Consider the following 21,121-nt stretch of genomic DNA (forward strand, 5'->3'; position numbering starts at 1 on the left):
CCATGGTGGGAGGGTTACGGTGGCCTGAGGGGTCAGGGCCAATCCCACCCTTGGCCCCTCCCAACCCTGAGCCCCTCAGGAAGGCGCACCCCCTGTCAGTGCAGGCTGCCCTCTCAGCTGGACTCAGGGCCACACCCTGCTCACTCTCTCACACACAGTGTGCCTGCCAGGCCCTTGGGTCGGGGGAGCCACCCTGGCCCATTGGGGTTTCAGTTCTGAGGTTGAGGTTCCAGGGACAGCCCCTGGTACTCCCCTCTTCCCCGTCCTGAGGCCTCCTGACCTGAAGAACTAGCTCTGAGTTGCCCTTTCTTCCCTCGTGAAACACGCAGCCCCAGCAACCCCTCTCGGACCCATGGACACACTCACACTGGCCTGCAGCTCGGAGGCTGAGCCGCTCGTGCCCTGTGGACCCAGGTTCCCTTGTGGGTGGTGGGGGACGGAGGGATGTGGCTGGCTGGGTGACCCAGGCCTGGGTGGGGCTCCCGAGACTGCTGCGTGTGGGTTGGGGAAGGCACAGCCCGCGTTTCCCGGGAGAGCGTCAACACCTGCAGGCCTCCTGGCTGTCCTGCAGCGCCCTACTGTGGCCGGAAGTTACCAGGCCTCGGTCCCGCCCCCGCCCCGCCCTTTGGGGAAGTTGTGGAGCCCCTGCAGTGTAGGCAGAGCAGTCAGGGTCAAGTCTGAGGGTACAGGGCAGGGGGGTCAGCAGGGCTGGGGCTGCCTGGCCTAGTTCTTCAGCTCCCTGACTTTCACCAGGGCCCAGGGCCTGTGTGGGTAACGCAGTGGGGGAGCTTTATTAAGAAATTTCCCATTACTCCATGTTGATTACTTTCATTTTAATTGCCCTAATTAGGCGGGAGCTGTAATGGAGTGGGGCTGTCACCAGGGCTGCGGAAGGCCTGGGGCACAGAGGTGGCAGGTCTGCGCAACAGTTGTGATCACAGCAGCGCCGACAGGCCCCCTGCATCTTTGCCCTGCACACGGTGCCCTGCCCTGGGCCCACAGGCACCGGCTAGATGAGCCTGGTGGTCCTCACAGCCCCTGCCTTTGGGCAGCACACCTGGACGCAGGTAACCCCAGGGCCTCCTCCAGGCCATCCCCCACTTCTCATTCTCGGTTCTTACTTGGCCGCAGAAGAAAGTTGGCAGTGGAGCTGGGCAGGGAGGCCGAGGCCGGTGCCTGGCAGTTTCGGGGTCTTGTGTTCGGGTTTGTGTTGCTTTAGTATATGAGGCAAATGGATTTCCCCCACTTCCAACTCAAGGCTAGCAGAGGGCATGCTGCTCATTTGCCCTCTGCACACTGTCCTGCTCCAGACCATTGGGGACTGACTGTGTGGGGAGCTGGCTCATCTGATACTTCGGGGGAAAACAGGTTTTGAGGGTGATGGAAGCATTCGGCCCTGACTGGACGGGCTTGCACTGACACCCTGGGTGCCAGGACTGAGCAGCTCCACACAGAATCGGCCCCCACCTGCAGGAATCGGCCCCCACCCGCAGGAATTGGCCCCCACCCACAACAACCACTTGTCCTGAGACCCCTGAAAAGCACTCAGGAGCTACTCCCAACACCCTGGGGGCTGCTCCTCCTGCTCTGAGCCTGCTTGGCTGCCTCAGTTTACGTGGTCAGACCTGGCTAGGTGGGAGGAGGGGCAGGACACTGCGTCAGCCCCTAGCGAAGTCCCCCTCACCCCCTGCACTCAGACTTGCAGAAATGAAAGGGCCTGCCTGCCCATGCCAGGCTGAGCAGGAGCACACGGTCCCCACCAGAGATGCCCTCCAGAGGGCCCGCCGCCGGCAGGACCCATCCCAGTCACACTGAAGGCCTGGGCTAAAGTCGCCACCCTCTGGGAGGAGCTCTGGGCCATCTCCAGAATGTTCTGCTTGAGCAGGAGCACAGCAGAGAAGCCAGCAGTGAGAGCAGTTGATTTGGTGGAGTTGGCTGACCTCACAGTTGTGGCTCACGGGGCCTCGCATGGGCTGCTGGCTCAGGCACGGCTGCAGGCGGCACTCACTCTGCCCTTTCTGCAGGTGCCACAGAGCAGCGAGGCGCCCACCCTGGGCTGGGCTCTCCCGCCTGTCTGGAGCTCCTCTTCTGCTCCCCCAGAGTGGGCACGGGTATGCCCATCAGGCAAGGGAATCTTCAGGAACCCTTCCCAGGGCCGCCTCAGAGCCTCCCTGAGAGGGACGGGGAGGAGGAATCCAGGGCACGTGGTCTTTATGCAAACAGGTGTGCTTCATTCATCCTAGTCAGTGGAACCCCTGTCCTCCAGACACCCAAGTGCCCTTGAAGGTCAGGCCGGCAACTGGGAGGCAGGACCAGCTGTGAGTTGCTGCTGCTGCCAAGCCCCTTCCTGCAGGACCCTGGAGACCCCGCCAGTGCTGGCAGCCTGAGGCTGATCCCCCCCCAGCTGGGAGGGAGAGCCACACGCTCCTGCCACTGGGGGCTGCCAGCGTAGGTGGCAAGGATCCTGGGCCTTGGTGACCTCTGGGTGGTGGTGCACGTGTCCTTGTCCCCTGACCATTATAGCACAAAGCAGGGGGTCCCCACAGCCCAGGCCCAGGGCCCAGCCAGGCCTGCATGCCCTTCTGCAAGGCAGGGCCTCCTCGCAGCTTCCCTAGGGCTGCAGCCTCCCCACCCACCTGCGCCTCTTCCCCGGTAGGTGCTCACCTGGAGAAGGAGATGAATTTGGCTAAGCCAGCCCTGGTTAGAGAGGAGAAGCCTTAGCAACAGCTCAAGGCTGCACCCCAAACCCCAAAAGGGGGGCCTTGGCCCTGGGCTCTCTCGGGGTGCTCCCCTGCTCTACTGACCTGGGAGCAGGTGCAACTCTGGTCATTTCCCTGGCTAGGTGCCCACCCCACCCAAGGGGCACCTCTATCCCATGTGACCCAGATTGCCCTCCCAGGGTGTGTGAGCCCCTCAGAGCCCTGGCTATCAGGGCTTAGGACCCTCCCCCATGACTTGGAGCACTTCAGCTCAGGGGAGCCCCTCCGGCCCTGGTGTTTACCTGAGGTATTGTCCAGGAGACCTGGGTAGCTTCAGGGGACCAGGGTGGGGCTGGGGGACATGGCCATCACCAGATGAAATTTTCGCCTCTTGACCTTGGGCCACACAGGCAGGACCTGCAGGTGGACAGCCAGGCAGAGAAGTGCACAGTCCTCCCTGGAGGAGCCTGGGGTCGGGGAGGCCTCTCTGCTCCACGCCTTCCCTCTCGAGCTAAGCTTCTTGCAGGCCTGGCAGCCGGCAGGCGGGGCAGGGCCCATCTCCACCCTTGAGCCAGCTCCTCTCATTCCCTGGGGCTCCTGTTCCATCCTTGATCAATATTGCAGTGGAGGGAGGAGCCTCCATCTTCCTGCCCCCACCTGCCAGCTGCTCCCACTGCTGCCATCTCAGCGGCAGGGGTGGCTTCTGAGGGCCCCTTTGCATTCTGGGGCTGCTGTGGGTGAGGCCGAGGGCCAGGTGTCTGTTTTATGGAGGAGCAGGTTTGCCATATTCACATCCTGGCACCGTGGAGGCTCAGGGGGTTCTCGTGGACCCACAGCTCAGCCGTGGACTGCAGAGTGCCTTTGGGGGATGCTGGAGGAAGAGGCTCTCTCGGGGCCGGCACTCTGGGTAGGGAGGAGCTTTGCCAAACTGTGTAGCTTGTTTCTGAGGCCGAAGGGGACACTCAGCAATGCAGCATCTTACGAGGCCTGCAGGGACTCTGACCACGCAGCCCCAGGGGAAGGGCCAGGTCAAGGAAGGGGCCACAACCCCACAGCCCCTCCCAGACCTCGTCTGTCCTCACACCCACACCTGCCCATCTGCAGGCCTCCAGCTTCCCCACCAAGGCATACCCTGGGCATGATGGCTTCTCATCTCTCTCACCCCTGTGAGGCTCCCACTCCAGGCTGCCCACCGTGGTCCCGTCCGCTTCCACACTGGGGATCTGTGCCCTTGCCTGGCCACTCAGCCCAGCCATGCTGACCCCTTCCTGGACTGGACCCCATCCTGTTCCCCACAGCCTGTTCCTGCCCCAGGGCCTTTGCACTGCTGGCTGCTGCCCCACTGCCTGGAGGTCTGGACTCAGTCCTTCCTTCAGCAGACTGTGGCCGACTTTCCCACCTCACGCAGCCCCACTGCTGCTCCCTGGCCCCGCTCCCTCTGCCACCCACACTCTTTGCATCGGTGACGTTTCCTCCTTGGTGTGTGGGTGAAGAGGGCAGGGGCTGCCGCCCCCCAGCAGGTGCCTGGCAGGTAGAAGAGAAGTAAGGGAAGGAGTGAAGGAAGGAATGAGGGAGGGAGGCTGAACAGAGGCGTCTTCTCCAACCTCTGCGTTACACTGGGCAGGGGAGAGCCCGGCTTCCCTGGAATGAGGTCGGCTGAGAGTCACAGGCCGGACTCAACTGGGCAGGGCAGGGTTCTGCTTCCGTCCCGCGGAGAAGCCCTGGAAGCTCCATGTTCTCCTTTGTCTTTTCCTTTCCCTGAAACTTCCCAACCAACAGGCCCTGGGGCGAGATTGATGAGTGTGGGGCGGGGAGCTGGGGGCCGGTTGTGTACACAGCCGGCGCTGGTGTGAACTAACGAACTTTATTAACCAGGCAACCCGGAATCATTAATCACACAGAAAAATAACACAGCGAAATGACTTTTCAAAATGCCATTGGTATAATTATCGTCTTGCCCGTTACACTAAATGCTGCCATTTATATCTGTGATACTTAAGTATGCAAACAGTAATTAACGTGGTAATGAACCGGGGGCCCCAGAGCCTCCCCTCCCTGAGCTAATTTGCATGTTAATTATCATTAGCGACCAGGGAAACAAGTTATAAACAGCCTAATTAGCAGCCGGATCATTTTTACAAGAGATCCCGTGCACTTTGACACATGAACCAGTGTGAGATTAATGAATTCAGGCGAGGCTGCCCCTCCCGTGAGGTGGGGGTGGGGTGGGGTGGCCTTGGTGGTCTCTGGGACGCCCGTCAGCTGGGTGCACTTAGGAGGTGACAGCCGATGACCTCGGGCTGGCCCCTGAATGGTGGGGCTCTGGCTTCCCTCTCCTCCTCGGGGTTTGGGTTGGTGTGACCAGGAAAGGAGGGGCCCTGGTAAAGAAAATTTATTTATTCTGACCCTTGGCAAGGAAGACTTTATTCAAGACTATTGCATAGGGGAGAGAGACGGTTCCATCCCAGATGCCAGGACAAGTGGGGTTCACAGCCCGGGAGCCGGGTAGGGGCTTGGTGGATGGATGGAAAATGACAAGGGGGAGGCATCAGGGCAGGGAGATTGGTGCTAAACCGACTTCACAGATTCTTGCTCAAGGCAGAGAGATCCCCCGTCCAGGGCGGGGATTGGCTCGAAGCTGCCTTAGTGGGATTCTTGTGACAGCTGGACCCCAGGGGCTGAAGTGGGGCCCGGATGAGGCCGACTGAGAAGAGCAGTCAGCAGCCCGTTGTTTCCCATCCCAAAGCCCAGGTCCTCTGCTTTTGTGCCTGTTCCCTCTCCTGGGCCCTGAGCCTCTTGGTCAACTGGGGCTTGGCTTCTCCCAGGAGACACAGTTTATCCAACTAGACATGTGTGCCCCACCCTCCGCCACCTTCAGAGCAGCCCTGTGGGGGTGAGAACCGGCACCATTTCAGCAAGCAGGAAGCCCAGGGACGGAGAGATGGGGACCTACCCCAGGCCTGCAGCCCTAGCAGCTGCTGAGCCCCGGACCCTGACACCGCAGCCTCCCCGCTGCCCCTGGACATGCCAGGCAGTTCCTGCCTCAGGGCCTTCGCAACACAAAGAGCCGTGCACAGGGGTCCACCCTCGCTCATTAGGCTGTGCTTGCCTGTGTTTCTCCCTGGTGAGCGTGCCGGCTGCTGGGGCAGGATTCGGCCCGTCGACCACCCTCTCCCCAGCACCTCGATCAGCCCAACGTGCAGCACGTCCCCAGCACTGCAGAGTGGAGGCGAGGCTGGCCGTGAATCACCCCAGAGTGGGGGCTGAAGATGTTTTTTGAAAAGGGCTCAGATTGCAAAGCTATGGTAGCACAAAAGTAGCCACGGGAGGACAGCATGCAGACACCGGGCCAGCCCTGGGCCCATGACGTCTGACACTGGCATCCTAAAACCAGATACCTAGCCAACTAGCTGCCACCTGAGACGCCCACCATGCTCCATCTTAGACTCTCTGAGCCTCACCTGCCCTTCTCTCCATTTGATGTGGGCTCTGGGTGACTTCAGACAGCAGCATCCGACACAGTAGGGCTATCTCTTGCCTCCTGCCCAGGTCCCTGAGGAAGAAACTGCAGGGTGGTGCCCAGAGCCCGCAGGGCAGTCAGTGCCCAGGAGCCCGGGGGAGTGGGGAATGTGAGTGCCTCTCCTTTTCTGTTGCACAAAAGGTCCTGGGCACAGATCGCTGCATGGGGTTCCCTGGGCCACGTGCAGGGGACACCTGGTGACTCATCTTCCTTGAGGCCATCTCCTATGGCTTCCCTCTCTCCATTGGTCACACTTCTCCTGGGATTGTTCTTCCTGTTAGGATAATGGCCCCAAGCCCTCGCTCATTAGGCTGTGCTTGCTTTCTGGGGAGCCCCGATCAAGGTGGTCTCCGAAAGCAGCCCCTTAGGGTGTGGTTTTGGAGCTGGGTCACTCGCTCCAGGAGATCCTGTGCACTTAGACATGTGAACCAGTGTGAGGTTGATGAAATCAGACGAGGCTGCCCCTCCTGCACCTGGGCCCTGGTGCTGGTGAAAAGTGGGGGGGGGGGGCGAGGACACTTACAGGCATCTCCACAGTGTCCTGGCTTCGCTGGGCTGACTGGGCTGCAGTGAGGGTGGAGGTGAGACCTGGGACACGCAGGGACAGTGGCCATTGTGAGGGTGGTGGTGCTGATGAGGATGGTAGGAGTGCTGCCTTCTGCTTTCCGCATCACAAGCCTTGAGAGAAAGCCACTGTTTTGGGGTTCCTGTCTGAGGAGGCACAAGGGGCCTACTGGGGGCTCTGTGGAGCTTGATGAGATTCTTAGAAACCTCCCTTGAAGCTGCAGGGCAGATGTGGCTGAAAATCAGACACAGGCTCTCTTGCAGGTGGGATGATAGCTTAGGCTCTATCAGGAAGGATGATGGTCCAGGCTTTGGCAGGAGGGATGATGGTCCAGGCTCTAGCAGGAGGGATGATGGTCCAGGCTCTAGCAGGAGGATGATGGCCCAGGCTCTAGCAGGAGGGATGATGGTCCAGGCTCTAGCAGGAGGGATGACGGTCCAGGCTCTAGCAGGAGGATGACGGTCCAGGCTCTAGCAGGAGGATGATGGTTCAGGCTCTAGCAGGAGGATGATGGTCCAGGCTCTATCAGGAGGGATGATGGTCCAGGCTCTAGCAGGAGGATGATGGTCCAGGCTCTAGCAGGAGGATGATGGTTCAGGCTCTAGCAGGAGGATGATGGTCCAGGCTCTATCGGGAGGGATGATGGCCCAGGCTCTAGCAGGAGGATGATGGTCCAGGCTCTAGCAGGAGGGATGATGGCCCAGGCTCTAGCAGGAGGGATGATGGCCCAGGCTCTAGCAGGAGGGATGACACAGGCTCTCTTGCAGGTGGGATGATAGCTTAGGCTCTATCAGGAGGGATGATGGTCCAGGCTTTGGCAGGAGGGATGATGGTCCAGGCTCTAGCAGGAGGGATGACGGTCCAGGCTCTAGCAGGAGGGATGGTGTCTCAGGCTCTAGCAGAAGGGATGGTGGTCCAGGCTCTAACAGGAGGGATGATGGTTCAGGCTCTAGCAGGAGGAATGATGGTCCAGGCTCTAGCAGGAGGAATGATGGCCCTTCACCAGGGCCTGAGAAGTCAGCTCTGTAGTGTGACATGTCTGTGGAAACACAGGGTCAAATACAATGAAATGTGTTTCTCCACAGCAGGACTTCCCAGAGCCTTTACTAGGCTAATGTGTTGTGATGTCCCTGAACGGGACTCTAGCACAGAGCCTCGCCCAAATGCCTTTACCCAGGAGGCACTCTCCTGCCCCAGAGAACCCATGCCCATGTCACAGAGCCAGGTGGGGAGGTGCTGTTCTCACACCCAGGTGGGGTGCCGTGAAGTTCTGGAATTGCGTGCCTAGTGACTGACATGATTACCCCTACATATTTTGGAGAGCTGTGTGTAGCATGATTCCAAGCAGAGAGAGACAGGCAGAATTCACTGGGAAGCCACTTGGTCACCCAAGGGAGTTGTCCTGTCCTACAAGGGCAGAGGGAAAGAATCCGAGTTCAAAGGACTCAGTTGGAGTGACAGAGAGGCTGCAGGCAGTGGCAGGTGGCATTCAAGTGTCTGCAAAACCAGCTGAGAAGACATTTTTATGTTTTAAGAGAAGCAGCAAAAGGACATCTGCCAGCGTTTGCTGCGGCAACAGGCAAGCGTCGTGATATTGTCTGGCTCTGTGTCCCCACCCACATCTCATCTTGAATTGTAACCCCCACATGTAGGGGGAGGAACCTCATGGGAGGTGATTAGATCATGGGGGCAGGTCCCCCCATGCTGTTCTCGTGGTGGTGACTGAGTTCTCACGATCTGATGGTTTTATAAGGGGCTTTTCCCCCACTTTGCTCTGCACTTCTCCTTCCCGCCGCCATGTACAGAAGGACGTGTTTGCTTCCCCCTTGGCCATGACTGCAAATCTCCAGAGGCCTCCCCAGCCACAGGGAACTCTGAGTCAATTAAACCTCATTCCTTCGTAAATTATCCAGTCTCAGGTATTTCTTCACGGCGGTGTGAAATCACACTGATATGCCTTGTATCTTGGTGGCTTATGATGACTGTTTATGGATCACATTCTATGAGGACTTCTGGTTGACTGTGGTCTGCTGGGCTTTGCTGGGCTCATCTAGTCTTGATTCATATCAGTTTGGTGCCAGGGTGGCAGACTCCTCTGGGGCACTGAGAGATGACTGGATCTAAAATCACTGGTTTGGACTGTGAGACCAACCCTTTTTGGTTCTGGAGCCATTTCACAGTGGTTAGGAAGAGCCTCACCGTGTGGACTGTGAGAAAGGCAGCTTGAACCCACACCATCATCTGCCTGGGGAGCCACTTCCCCTGTCCCTGGGAGAAGAGGCGCATGCACAGAATTGGCACAGGGAGACCAAATGATTGTGTTCAGATATTGTTAACAAATTTAGAAATCATGTCTCTCTGTTTGGTATTTTAGCACTTGCAATGTTTAAGAGAGTGTGGCATGTTACACTATCCAATAGGTTAGCCTTTTGATTCTGGCTTAAGATTTGTAATAGAGAATTGACTCAGATTTGTAACTTGACTAAGCATATAAATAGTTTTGGAATTTTAAGGGAATTTAAAGATTCTTTTATGTTTATCAATTTAATTCACTAAAATTCGAAGAAGTATTTAATAAGTACCTGAGAAGGTTTTTTTTTGAGGTGATGGAAGTACTTAAAAAAACTGAACCGTATCGAATGTTTATTACAGCATCGTTTACAATAGCAAAGACCTGGAACCAACCCGAATGGCCATCGATGATAGACTGGACAGGGAAATGTGGCACATGTACACCATGGAATACTATGCAGCAATCAAAAATGATGAGTTTGTGTCCTTATTCCATGGACAGCAGAACAGAAAATCAAACACCACATGTTCTCACTCATAGGCGGGTGTTGAACAATGAGAACACATGGACACAGGGAGGGGAGCATCACACACTGGGGTCTGTGGAGGGGAATAGGGGAGGGACAGTAGGGGGTAGGGAGGTTGGGGAGGGATAACATGGGGAGAAATGCCAGATATAGGTGATGGGGAGGAAGGCAGCAAACCACACTGCCATGTGTGTACCTATGCAACAATCCTGCATGTCCTTCACATGTACCCCAAAACCTAAAATGCAATAAAATATATATTTAAAAAAATTGTACTGTATTCTAGGTATAAGGATCTAAAATGTTTAAAGGAATTTAGCTATTCCCCCATTAACAATGATTGCATTTTAATTAATAACTTTTTATGTTTTTTGAGATACGGTCTTACTCTGTTGCCCAGGCTGGAGTGTAGTAGCGCCATCAGGGCTCCCTGCCACCTCCGCCTCAGCCTCCTGAGTAGCTGGGACCACAGGTGCTCACCACCACACCTGGCTAATTCTTGTATTTTGTTGTGGAGATGGGGTTTGCCACATTGCCCAGGCTGATCTCAAACCCCTGGGCTCAAGCAATCCACCTGCCTTGGCCTCCCAAAGTTCTGGGATCACAGGTGTGAGCCACTGTACCTGGCCTGAAAATGATTACTGCAATTTAAAAATAAAATAAAATAAAATAAAATAATAGTAAGATTTCTGTTTGCAACTTAGGAACTTAGGAAGAACTGGGTTTTTAACTTTTTAAGACCCCTGTGGGGTGGCAGCTGGGGTTTGGGGGCAGGGAGCAGGAGGACCAGCCTGGGTGGAGGACGCCGGTGGAAGGAGGCAGGGGTCTCCACCTGGAGCCTGGTTACTCCCTGGCTCCCCTCCGGCCTGAAGGGTGAGGCTGGTCTGTCCCTGTACCTCCCGTTCGGAGCTGCAGCCTCTGCCCAGAGGTCATCTGGGAATGCACCTAATCACACAGCTCAGTCCCTGTAATCCTGGCCCTGGCCTCCGTACAGCCAGCACCGCCCATGCTGGGCAGGAGGACGAGGACCCCAGGGTCTGGGTCAGGCAGCGCTGACCTGGGATTTGTCACATTTTTGAGTGTCGCCTAGGCTGTGGCCATGGTGGCTGTTCTTCTGCTATCTATTCTCATGATATTGGAAAAGCATGTTATTTTTAAAGTATTCAAATCTCATTAAAAAATCAAATAAACTAAATATTTGCCACGTTTGAGATGTAAAGTCCTTAAATATATGACATTAGCCAAAAATAAATGTTTATAAAACTATAGACATCAAACATTTACTATTCTAAAAGAAGGTTTTAGCAGGTAAATGAATGAAAGCAAAGTGTGTTATAAAAAATTAAACATCACATAATAAGGGAAAACCTGGAGCGCTGCATGTGGTGGCTCACACCTGTAGTCCTAGCACTTTCAGAGGTCCAGGTGGGCGGATTGCTTGAGCCCAGGAGTTCAAGACCAGCCTGGGCAACCTGAAGAAACCTTGTCTTTACAAAAAATACAAAACATATTCAGGAGTGGTGGCATGCACCTGTAGTCCCAGCTAATCAGGAGGCTGATAGGGAGGACTGCTTGAGCCTGGGAGGTCAAGGCTGCCGTGAGCCATGACTGTGCCACTGCACAGCAGCCTGGGTGGTAGATATCAGTCAGTGATCGCTGCTTAACAAATCACCCAACAGTCAGTGGCTTAGAACAATCCGTATCAACCATTGTCCCGTGTTTTTTGGTCATCAGAGGATGGAGCAGGGTGACGCTGCAGGTCCAGGCTGGCTCTCTCCATGGCTGAGTCTGGACTGGCTGTGTGCTCAGGCTCCTCAAGTCTCCTCTGCATGTCCTCTCATCCTCCAACAGGCTAGCTTGAACTTGTCCTCAAGGCAGAAGCAGGTTTTTTGGGGGTGGGGAAGAGATGGATAGGGGAAGCCCCGGGGCTGCTGTAACTTTGTCAGCTGCCACATTCATGGATCCCAGTGGTCAGTCTGGACTCAAAGCAGGTGGGGTCAGCCTGCATCTCCTTCAGGAAAAGTAGCCACCCCACCTTGCAGATGATGCCACCACGGGAAGGATGGAGTTTCAGCTGCTCTGAGGTGCCGCTGCTTTTTGGACTTTGAGACATTCTTTTAACCCTCTTCTAGTTTGCCCTGAGAATACCCGCCAGCAGTGCTCACGCCTGCAGCGTTTACAGAGACAGCTTTGCCACAAAAGATCTCGCTTTTATAATTATTTTTGCATCGCTCTAGAATATCAACTTTGGAAACAAAATTCTGTTTGTATTATTCTGTTTCCAGTAGTGGTGTTTCCATTTACAGAATGTCGTAATTCCGATCGCTGAAAACACCGTGGCATTCCCATGCGTGATTTCCAATCGCTGAAAACACCGTGGCATTCTCATGCGTAATTTCCGATTGCTGAAAACACCGTGGCATTCCCATGCGTGATTTCCGATCGCTGAAAACACCGTGGCATTCCCATGTGTGGTTACTTTGCTCTCAAAGAGTTCTTGGCCAAAGAGTCATTGGATGAATCCCATTTTCCCGAAATAGATGATTCTGATGATTCAGATGATTCTGAGGTCAGCTCTGTTTAGACATAACTCCAAGAACAGTTTTTATATTTTATTTTTACATTGAAAATCAGTCAGATTTGTTTTGGCCTCAAAGAGCATGTTATGTAAAATGAAATGAGTGCTCGCAGCCAGCTGAACTTTCTTTTCTCTAAGCAGGAAAATTGAATATTCTTAAGGTACTGCTCTCTCCTTCTTGGCATCAAGCTATCGTTGTTCAGAGAGCATCTCCTGCTGTCTTCATCCCGAGGCTTCCGCCGTCCGCATGGACATTCCGATGCATTTATTACCATATCAACCCCCCTTCCACTGGGCGCACATTTCACTGTTTCGGAAGAAGCTGGAATCACTGCTGTGCCGGGTGCTTGTTCCGGCTCCTGCGGATGGGGACCCCCAGGCTTCTAGGCTCTGCAGGGGTTCGTCTTTCTGAATAAATTGAGCAATTGAATTATTGATCCTGGTCTCATGATATAAAGGATTGGATTCTGATTTCTTAAAAATTCTGAAATCACGGCAGTATTCCAGTAAACGCTCTAGGACCTCGGTTCTTCTAGGCAGCATGGTATTGAGGCATGCCAGGACACAGGCACCCTTGGAAGTGGGCCGCCTTGCCTGGCCTGTGCCCTGCGTTCTTTGCCGGTCAGCAGGATCCCCTGTTCCGAGGGTGCTGCTCCCCTGCCAAGCCCTTCCTGCACCTTCCCACGCCCCAGGACAAGGCCCACAGTGCCCACGGAGGCCTTGAGTCTGGCCGGGGCTGCTGTGGTGGTCTTGACCTTGACCCCATGACACCGGTGTGTGCTGAATCAGCTCAAGCACACCCACCTCTTCATCCTCCCTAGCTGGTGAGGGGTTCAGTGTCCATCTTTTCCGGGCTCCCCATCCCTCCACGGATTTTGTAGAAGCCACCAGGCCCTCCAGGGCTCAGAGCTGGCTGAGGGCCCTGGGCTGGAACCCATGTTCCTCCTGCCCCTGCTCCCACTGGGCTAGGGGTGTCAGCCTGGGCCCCTGCTTCTCGTGTTGGTGGGTGGGACCACCATAATTAACCACTATGGGAACCGGGGGCACCCCAGGCTCTCCCTGCTGCCTGCTCTGTGGGGGGTGCAGGGGAAATAGACCCTGCTCTGCTGGCTCTCTCCTCCCCCACCCCAGCTCTTGAGCCTTCCCTGAGCTCTGGCTTCAAGTGTTCTCCTCATGTTCTCCTGCCAGGAAGCCCCAAACTTTCTCAAGACACCAGAAACAAAGGCCCTTTCTGCATGTGTGAGTGTGTGCATGTGAGCGTGCAAGCATGAATAATGTGTGTATATGCCACGCTGAGTCTGTGTGTGTGTGCCTGTGCACAGAGGTACATCTGTTCATGTGCTCAGGTGTGAGCACACACACACACACACACACATGTATGTATGTGTCCACGTGTGTGTAAAAGTGCAACGCAATATGTACACAGGCATATGTGCATGTACATACATGTGCATATGTGCTTCGGGTACATGTTAGACACGTGAGTGTGCATGTGTACACGTGAGTGTGCATGTGTGCACGTGTGTACATATGCATGTGTATACCCCAGCCCGCTAGTGAAACCCAACACCTGTGCAGTGCCAGTCCTAGGCAGGTGATCCCATAGTCCTGTCCTGCAGTGCCTCTGATCTTGAGGCATTCGCCAAGGGGGACTACCATTTCCCCATTTGGACAGATTCATTAGAAAGCTAACTTCGGGGTCCTCATTTGCCTGGGCCTCTTCAAGGCACTATGCCTAATTTTATATCCTTTCTCTTAAAGTGGGCTCCCAAATTGAAAAGCTCTACACCTACAAAACCTGGATCTGCCCTATTCTCATTTTAAAATGAAGGAAACAGATGCAGAGAAATCCAAGAATTTGTGCAGGGTCACGTGACCAGTGCTAAAGTTCTGTAGTCCAGCCATTGCAGTCTCTCTTCCTACATACACCTGCATGCAGGCACCTGCACACACACAGCTACATGCATACATCTCTACACCCACACACACCTGCACACACACCTGCATGCACAAACCTGCACACACCCACCTGCACACACCCACCTGCATATGCACACACCTGCACACACCCACCTACACACACCTGTATGCACACACCTGCACGCACACATCTGCACATGCACACACTGGCACACACCCACCTACACACACCTGTATGCACACACCTGTGTGCATACACCTGCACACACACACCTGCACATGCACACACCTGCACACACCCACCTACACACACCTGCATGCACACACCTGCACATGCATACGCTTGCACACACCTGCACACATACACCTACACACACTCCTGCACGCACACACCTGCACACACCCACTTGCACATGCACACCCACCTGCACATGCACACCCACCTACACACATCTGTAGCACACACCTGCATGCACACACCTGCACATGCACACACTTGCACACACCCACCTACACACACCTGCGTGCATACACCTACACATACCTGCATGCACACACCTGCACACACCCACCTGCACATGCACACACCTGCATGCACACACCTGCACACACCCATCTGAACACACACACCTCTACATACCCACCTGCATGCATACACCTGCACACACCAAACTGTACATATACCTGCACACACACACCTTTACGCACCCACCTACCTGAACCACCTGCATATACCCACCTGCAGACACCTGCACACACACACCTGCTGCACATACGTGCTCACCCCACACATCGGCACACACACCTGTATGAACACACATTCACATCCACACACAGCTGTACACACATGCCTGCATGCAACACCTGAACAGCTACACACCTGCATGCACACATCTGTACACCCCTACACCTACCATCATACATAGAAGCACACCTGGTGGGCACACTTGCCTGGCTCTGCCACACAGCTGTGTTTTCTGGGGATGCCCTGTGAACCCCAAGATAGATGCAGCCCTTCCTTTCGGTTCCAGAAACAGCAGCTCTTTTCCTCTTCCTGCATCTGACCTTGCTGGGCCCTGTCCTTGGGACTCAGCTCCCTTGCTCCACCCACCCATGCCTCTTCCCTGGGTGCAGTGCCCAAGCCCATGCCCATGGCGCTCAGGAGTCAGTGCATCTGCGTCCAGGACTGACTGCACTACTTCCCTGTCCTTTTGCCACCCCATGACCGATTCCCCAGGTTTGAAAGTGAGAGCATGACCATCTCCTTCCCAGGAGGACAGGAGAGTAGTGAAGCGAGAAAACCTCTGACTGATCACCCCTAATTATCCCTGACCTGCACCAGCTCCAGGACCTGCCTTCACCTCCAGGACTTCAGTTTCTCCCGAGTGACTCTAAATCAGCTAGAGGCCCAAAGAGTCACTCCCGTAGGCTGTCCTAGGAGTCCTAGCTGTGAGGAATGGGCCTGGCCTAGCGTCCTCCATGCTTCTACCCTGTGCACATGGGTTCCAGGCAGGGCTGAAGTGCCAGGCCAGGGGTCCAGGGTCTTGGGGGACCAGGGGTTGAAGGGCTGGGGGCCAGGGAGCCAGCAGGCGGGAGCTTTAGGGCACTGGGAGCCTAGAGGCAGGGGGCCAAAGTGCTAGGCCAAGAGGCTTGTGGGGTGGTGGCCCTGTATTCTTAGCAGGCCTCTGGTGAGGGGTGGAGGTGAGCCCAGCCTTGGATCTGCGTGCACTCTCGCCAGTGTCCAGCTGCACGGACGTTCCACTAGTGATGGTTCAGCGGACAGAAATGGCCCAGCCTATTGCCATTAGGACAGATAAACAGTTGGCCCTGATGTTTTTCCCGCCAAGATCACCAGCCCCTGTCTCTGGAGCCAGAAGCCATTCAGCTACATTGGCTGGCAAGTTCTGCTGGCCGCCTGCGGAAGCCTGGCATCCTGGAGGGGCTGCGGCTGCCGGTGGCACCAGGGTGGACCACAGAAGTCAGAACCTCCAAGCCAGGCTTGGCATTCAGCTCCAGACCAGCACAACCAGGACTCAGGGGGCCAAGGAGGGTCCCATGGCCAGTGCCAGGCCTCTTGTGGCTTCTGGGAATGGCAGGCTGGGAAAGAGTCTGCAGCTTGGGGGTGGCTGCTGGACACTGGTGGAGTCAGGCCCTGAGCACAGATCACCTGACTCTGCCGAGCCCCACCGCCACCCGTGCTCAGATGCAGCCCCAAGGGAAGGGGTCATGCGTGGATGGGCCCGGGGGAACCAGCTTCTAGGGTGATGCCCCTGAAGCCACCAGTTCTCACACTCAGTTTTCTTGCAGACAGAGCCTACACCCCCTGAAGCGCACAGCCCACCTCCTAGCCGCTTTGGGGAAGAGGTCTTTTCGGGTCCAAGGGCGGTCCCAGCCCCACCAGCTGAGGCCCTGCTCAGCCCTCTCCTGCCCCAGACACCTGTCTCTGGGCCTCCCTCCAAAGCATCCCTGCCCGAGGCAGCTCCTGGACCACTCGCCTGTGGGAGGATAAGCCCTCCACCGGGGCCGACTGGGACTTGGGGCCTGAGGCTCCAGGTCTCAGTGTCTCCAGCTGGGTGAGGGTGGGGGAGGGCGCTGATGCTCGTGTGGCTCCCTGTCCAGGCCGAGAGGTGCCCTCTGGAGAGAGGTGGTCATGAGAGGTGGGCACCTCAAGGTGGGCACATGGGGGCTGAGCCGCTCCACCTCTGGACAGCTGTCTCCCGGCCGTGCCTCAGTTTTCTTCTCAGTGCAATGGGGCTAGCGATGCCTCTGCCAAGGCTGTGGGAGGAGGGATCAGGGGCCTCTCCAGAGCTCACTGTCACTGCTCCTGAGTCCTGGCCCTGCCCCTCTTGGTGGCATCTTGGGGTGCTCAGAGTTCACAGTGGGGCAGTGGCTGCTTGGCCTTCTCCCGCGGTTGCTGCTTGTGGGCACCAGCAGAGGGCAGCCGCACACCGTGCACAGCTGGGCTGTCCATGCCGGAACCACTTCTCCTCTATGGACTCGAGTTAGGGGGAGGCTGGGGAGGGGCTCAGGCCGCAGGGTCCTGGACCTGGGTGGGAAGGGCGTGGTGGAGGCCTGGCTGGCGCCCTTGGAGCTGGGCCTGCACTGAGCATCCTCCTGGCCCACATACTGGGCTTGGGCTTGGCGGGTGCTGGAGGGCGCAGCCACCCCGGGCTTCTCCAGGCCGTGAGGAGACAGGGCCAGTGGGCAGGAGGTGCTCAGGTCTCAGGGCCTGCAGCCACGGGGGTTGTGGTCTGGAGTCCAGGTTGGCAGCCCCCATCCAGCTTCCAGCGATGTTGGGCCTCGGAGGGCAGAGGGGTCCTGCTCTGACCCCTGCACAAGTCTTACCAGTGCTTCTGGCTGAAACTTCCCCTCTGCACATCCCCACAGGGGCCTCCATTCCACCCGATGAGCGTTGAATCGTGCCTGGGGGAGGGGTTGGTCCCCTGCTCATGTGACCCACAGGACGATCGCTGCAGCCCATTCTCCTGTCTGGGGACTCAGAGTGGACAGAGGCTGGGAGGTAGCCCCAGGACAGGAGGGAGCGTCTGGCTGGCTGAGAGGTGGCCCCAGGACAGGAGGGGAGCGTCTGGCGCCCATGCCCTGAGCAGGTGGTGCTCCGGAACGGAGAAGATTCCCAGTCAAGCTGTGGCACGACCCCTCTGCAGCTGGCGCCGCCCTCAGGGCTCTGCCTCAGGACGCTGTCCATACTCAGCAGAACCCCTGACTGTTATCTGGGGACGGAGCTTGCAAACATTTCTGTTTGTTTCAAGCCACAAAGCAGTAGAGTGGGGTCGGTTTGCGGGGACTTTCACAGCAGAAAACTGCAGCCTGGGTGCTTACACAACACAGGACTCCCCCCGGCCCTGCAGGCTGAAAGTCCAGGATCAGGGCTGGCGCCTCCCCAGCCTCCCCATGTCCTCATAGGGGCGGCCCTCCATGTGTCTGTCCTCGCCTCCTCCTGTAAGGACACCTGGATTAGGACCCGCCTGTATGACGTCCTTTCGCTCAAGCCACCTTTTTAATGCAGGGCCACGGTTCAGCCCTAACGGAGGGAGGGGGCTCAGCTTTCAGGGGAACCCCCTTGTCTGTGGCCCTCCTACCACAGTTCAGCCCTAACGGGCGGCTCAGCTTTCAGGGGAACCCCTCGTCTGTGGCTCTCCCACTAGTGGGGCGTGGGCAGGTGTTTGTTAAGGTGCAATAAGAAAAACCTGCAGTTTCCCACACGGCCAGGCCGAGAGCAGAGACAGCTGGGTCGAGGTCAGATTCTCTCAAACGCTGTTTCTTAGGAGCCGTTTTTCCTCAGTTAGGTCCCTGCCCCTGGACCCCCGCCCCCAAAGCCCTGGGCCCCAGGTGGAAAATGTCCCCACTCCTGTGCCAGCAGGGGCTGCTGAGTGTGGGCAGAACATGGCAGGCAGGTCCAGGCCGCCCAACTGAGTTTGAGAATTTCACATGAGACCTGGTGGAGTGGGATGGATTCCACCCAGTGCCACTTCGGAGTCTCGGGGCTGTTTGAGGAAGGCACCAGTGGTCAGGAGGCTGGGGGTGGCGTTAACTCAGCCAGACACTGGCCAGGCTCTGGCTGTAGAGAGCGGTCTGGATCACACGTGCTGGGAGCAGCTGTGTGCGCCCTGTCCTCATGTGGGGTCTTGCCGTCTCCAGGACCTGGCCCTCCTGGCGACCTCTGCCCAGTGCACATTTTAGAGCCAGCCCCCTCCTCAGCACCACCCCTCCCCTGTCTGTATCAGCGCATCCTTGAATTGCTGTAAAGAAATACCTGAGGCTGAGAAAGGTGTAATTGGCTCAGGGTTCCGCAGCCTCTGCTGGAAGCATAGTGGCTTCTGCTTCCGGGGAGGCCTCACGGTATTTCCAGTCATGGTGGAAGGCAAAGCGGGAGCAGGAGGCAGAGTGGGGAGGAGCCAACACGTTCAAACGACCAGATCTGCCGAGAACTCACTTGTAAGACCAACGCCAAAGGGATGGTGAGAACCATGCGTGAAGAACACACCCATGATTCAGCCACCTCCCACACCTGGGATCCAGCCACCCCCACCAGGCCCGCCCTGCCCTGGAGGATGGCAGTTCAACACAGGTGTGCCTGAGGACAAATGCCCGAACTAGACCATCTTCCTACCTGAAGATCCACAATTGGTAGGAAAAGTTATTCTGATCCCCAACTAGCCCAAAAGCTGTTGGCCCTGGGCGGAGTCCGTGACGTCACTGGCTGTGACCTGGGTGGGGTGGCCTGGCCTGACAGATGTCCAGCTCAGGTCAGTCCAGGAGACCCCTGTCCCCTGGGTCGTCGAGGTCCTACAGGAGCTGTGTGGGGCGGACCAGGGTTGGGTCCACACCCACATGAGTTGAGGTGCTGGCTTCCAACAGTGAGGTTCTGCTGGAAAAAACAGAAAGCAAGAGGGAGGCGGTGGCCGTTTCAGAGCCCACAGCCTCGCCCAGGTGGGCGCTGCCATGGCCGACGTGTCAGCTTTGTGCCTGGCTCCCATCTGGCTGGGATTGGCTTTGGGGCAATGAGGTCCGGGTGCCTGGCTGCAGCTCGGCCAAGTCTCATGACCTCCCTCTGCGGTACATCTGTCTGCTGGGGACCTGGACCTACCAACTGCTGGGCCACGCGCGGTGCCTGGTGGGAGGTGGCCGGGCCAGGCTTGGCTGAGGACATGCTGGGGCCACTGGAAGGCCGGCCCCAGGGCTCCCATCTTGCGGAGTTGAGATCCCCCGAGAAGGAAAAGTCCCCTGGCCCGGAGCTCGCACACCCGCTGGTGGGCTGAGGTGGTGACCGGCCCACCTCCGAGTGGTGAAGACACCAGCTGCAGGAGAAGCCGCTGGCTGTGAGAGGAAGGGGTGCAGCGAGCACTTCTCAGAGCCTCAGAGGGCAAGGGGCAGCGCTGGGGCCTCCCAGGAGGCCAAAGTCTACCCCAGGAATGGCCAGTTAGAGCACACAGAGATACAGGATTCCCAGGGACGTTCGAATCCCAGATCAGCATGTCCTTCCAAGTGTAAGTACATCCTGTGCACGATTTGGGGCATACTTATGCTGAGAAATGACTGGATGTTGATTTGGGATTCCAGGGTCAGTGGACGGCCTGGAGTTTCTGGCAGCTCTATCTGCAGGGTCCCCCGACCCCACCCCAATCTCAGCTGGCTGGGAGCCCTTGTCAGGAGAGCCCCACAGGCATCCCATCCCACGAAACACAGGCTGGGAAACCTGCTGGTAGCTCTTCTGGGGGTTCCCAAAGAGCATCCCAAAGGGGAACCCCAAAGGTCCTCAGAGAACGTGAGTTTCTGCTCATAACCACGGGCTGTTTCTACTGACAAGGTCCCACAGGGTCCAGAGAGAAAGAAGAAAGGAAAAGGAAGAAGGAAGGATGGGAGGAGGGGGAGATAGAAGGAGAGAAGAAGAGAGAGGGAAAAAGGAAGGAAGGGAGGATGGGAGGAGGGGGAGATGGAAGGAGAGAAGGAGAGAGAGCGAAAAAGGAAGGAAGGGAGGATGGGAGGAGGGGGAGATAGAAGGAGAGAAGAAGAGAGAGGGAAAAAGGAAGGAAGGGAGGATGGGAGGAGGGGGAGATGGAAGGAGAGAAGGAGAGAGAGCGAAAAAGGAAGGAAGGGAGGATGGGAGGATGGGGAGATAGAAGGAGAGAAGGAGAGAGAAGGAAAAAGGAAGGAAGGGAGGATGGGAGGAGGGGGAGATGGAAGGAGAGAAGGAGAGAGAAGGAAAAGGTAAGGAAGGGAGGATGGGAGGAGGGGGAGATGGAAGGAGAGAAGGAGAGAGAGCAAAAAAGGAAGGAAGGGAGGATGGGAGGAGGGGGAGATGGAAGGAGAGAAGGAGAGAGAGGGAAAAAGGAAGGAAGGGAGGATGGGAGGAGGGGGAGATGGAAGGAGAGAAGGAGAGAGAGCGAAAAAGGAAGGAAGGGAGGATGGGAGGAGGGGGAGATGGAAGGAGAGAAGGAGAGAGCGAAAAAGGAAGGAAGGGAGGATGGGAGGAGGGGGAGATGGAAGGAGAGAAGGAGA

At 56.7% G+C, this 21,121-nt stretch overlaps 1 long non-coding RNA gene across 1 annotated transcript; it reads right to left on the reverse strand.

Annotated features, from left to right (window-relative positions):
• Nucleotides 1-4,935: 4,935 nt before the first annotated feature.
• On the reverse strand, nt 4,936-6,824 carry LOC118155322 (uncharacterized). The gene is made up of 3 exons (XR_004745673.2): nt 6,743-6,824; nt 6,161-6,252; nt 4,936-5,584 (listed from the first exon to the last, which is right to left on the reverse strand). It is a non-coding gene; the product is annotated as an uncharacterized LOC118155322 (long non-coding RNA).
• Nucleotides 6,825-21,121: the final 14,297 nt, after the last annotated feature.

The sequence above is a fragment of the Callithrix jacchus genome, chromosome 7 (assembly GCF_049354715.1).
Source record: "Callithrix jacchus isolate 240 chromosome 7, calJac240_pri, whole genome shotgun sequence".
In the NCBI taxonomy this organism is placed as follows: domain Eukaryota; kingdom Metazoa; phylum Chordata; class Mammalia; order Primates; family Cebidae; genus Callithrix; species Callithrix jacchus.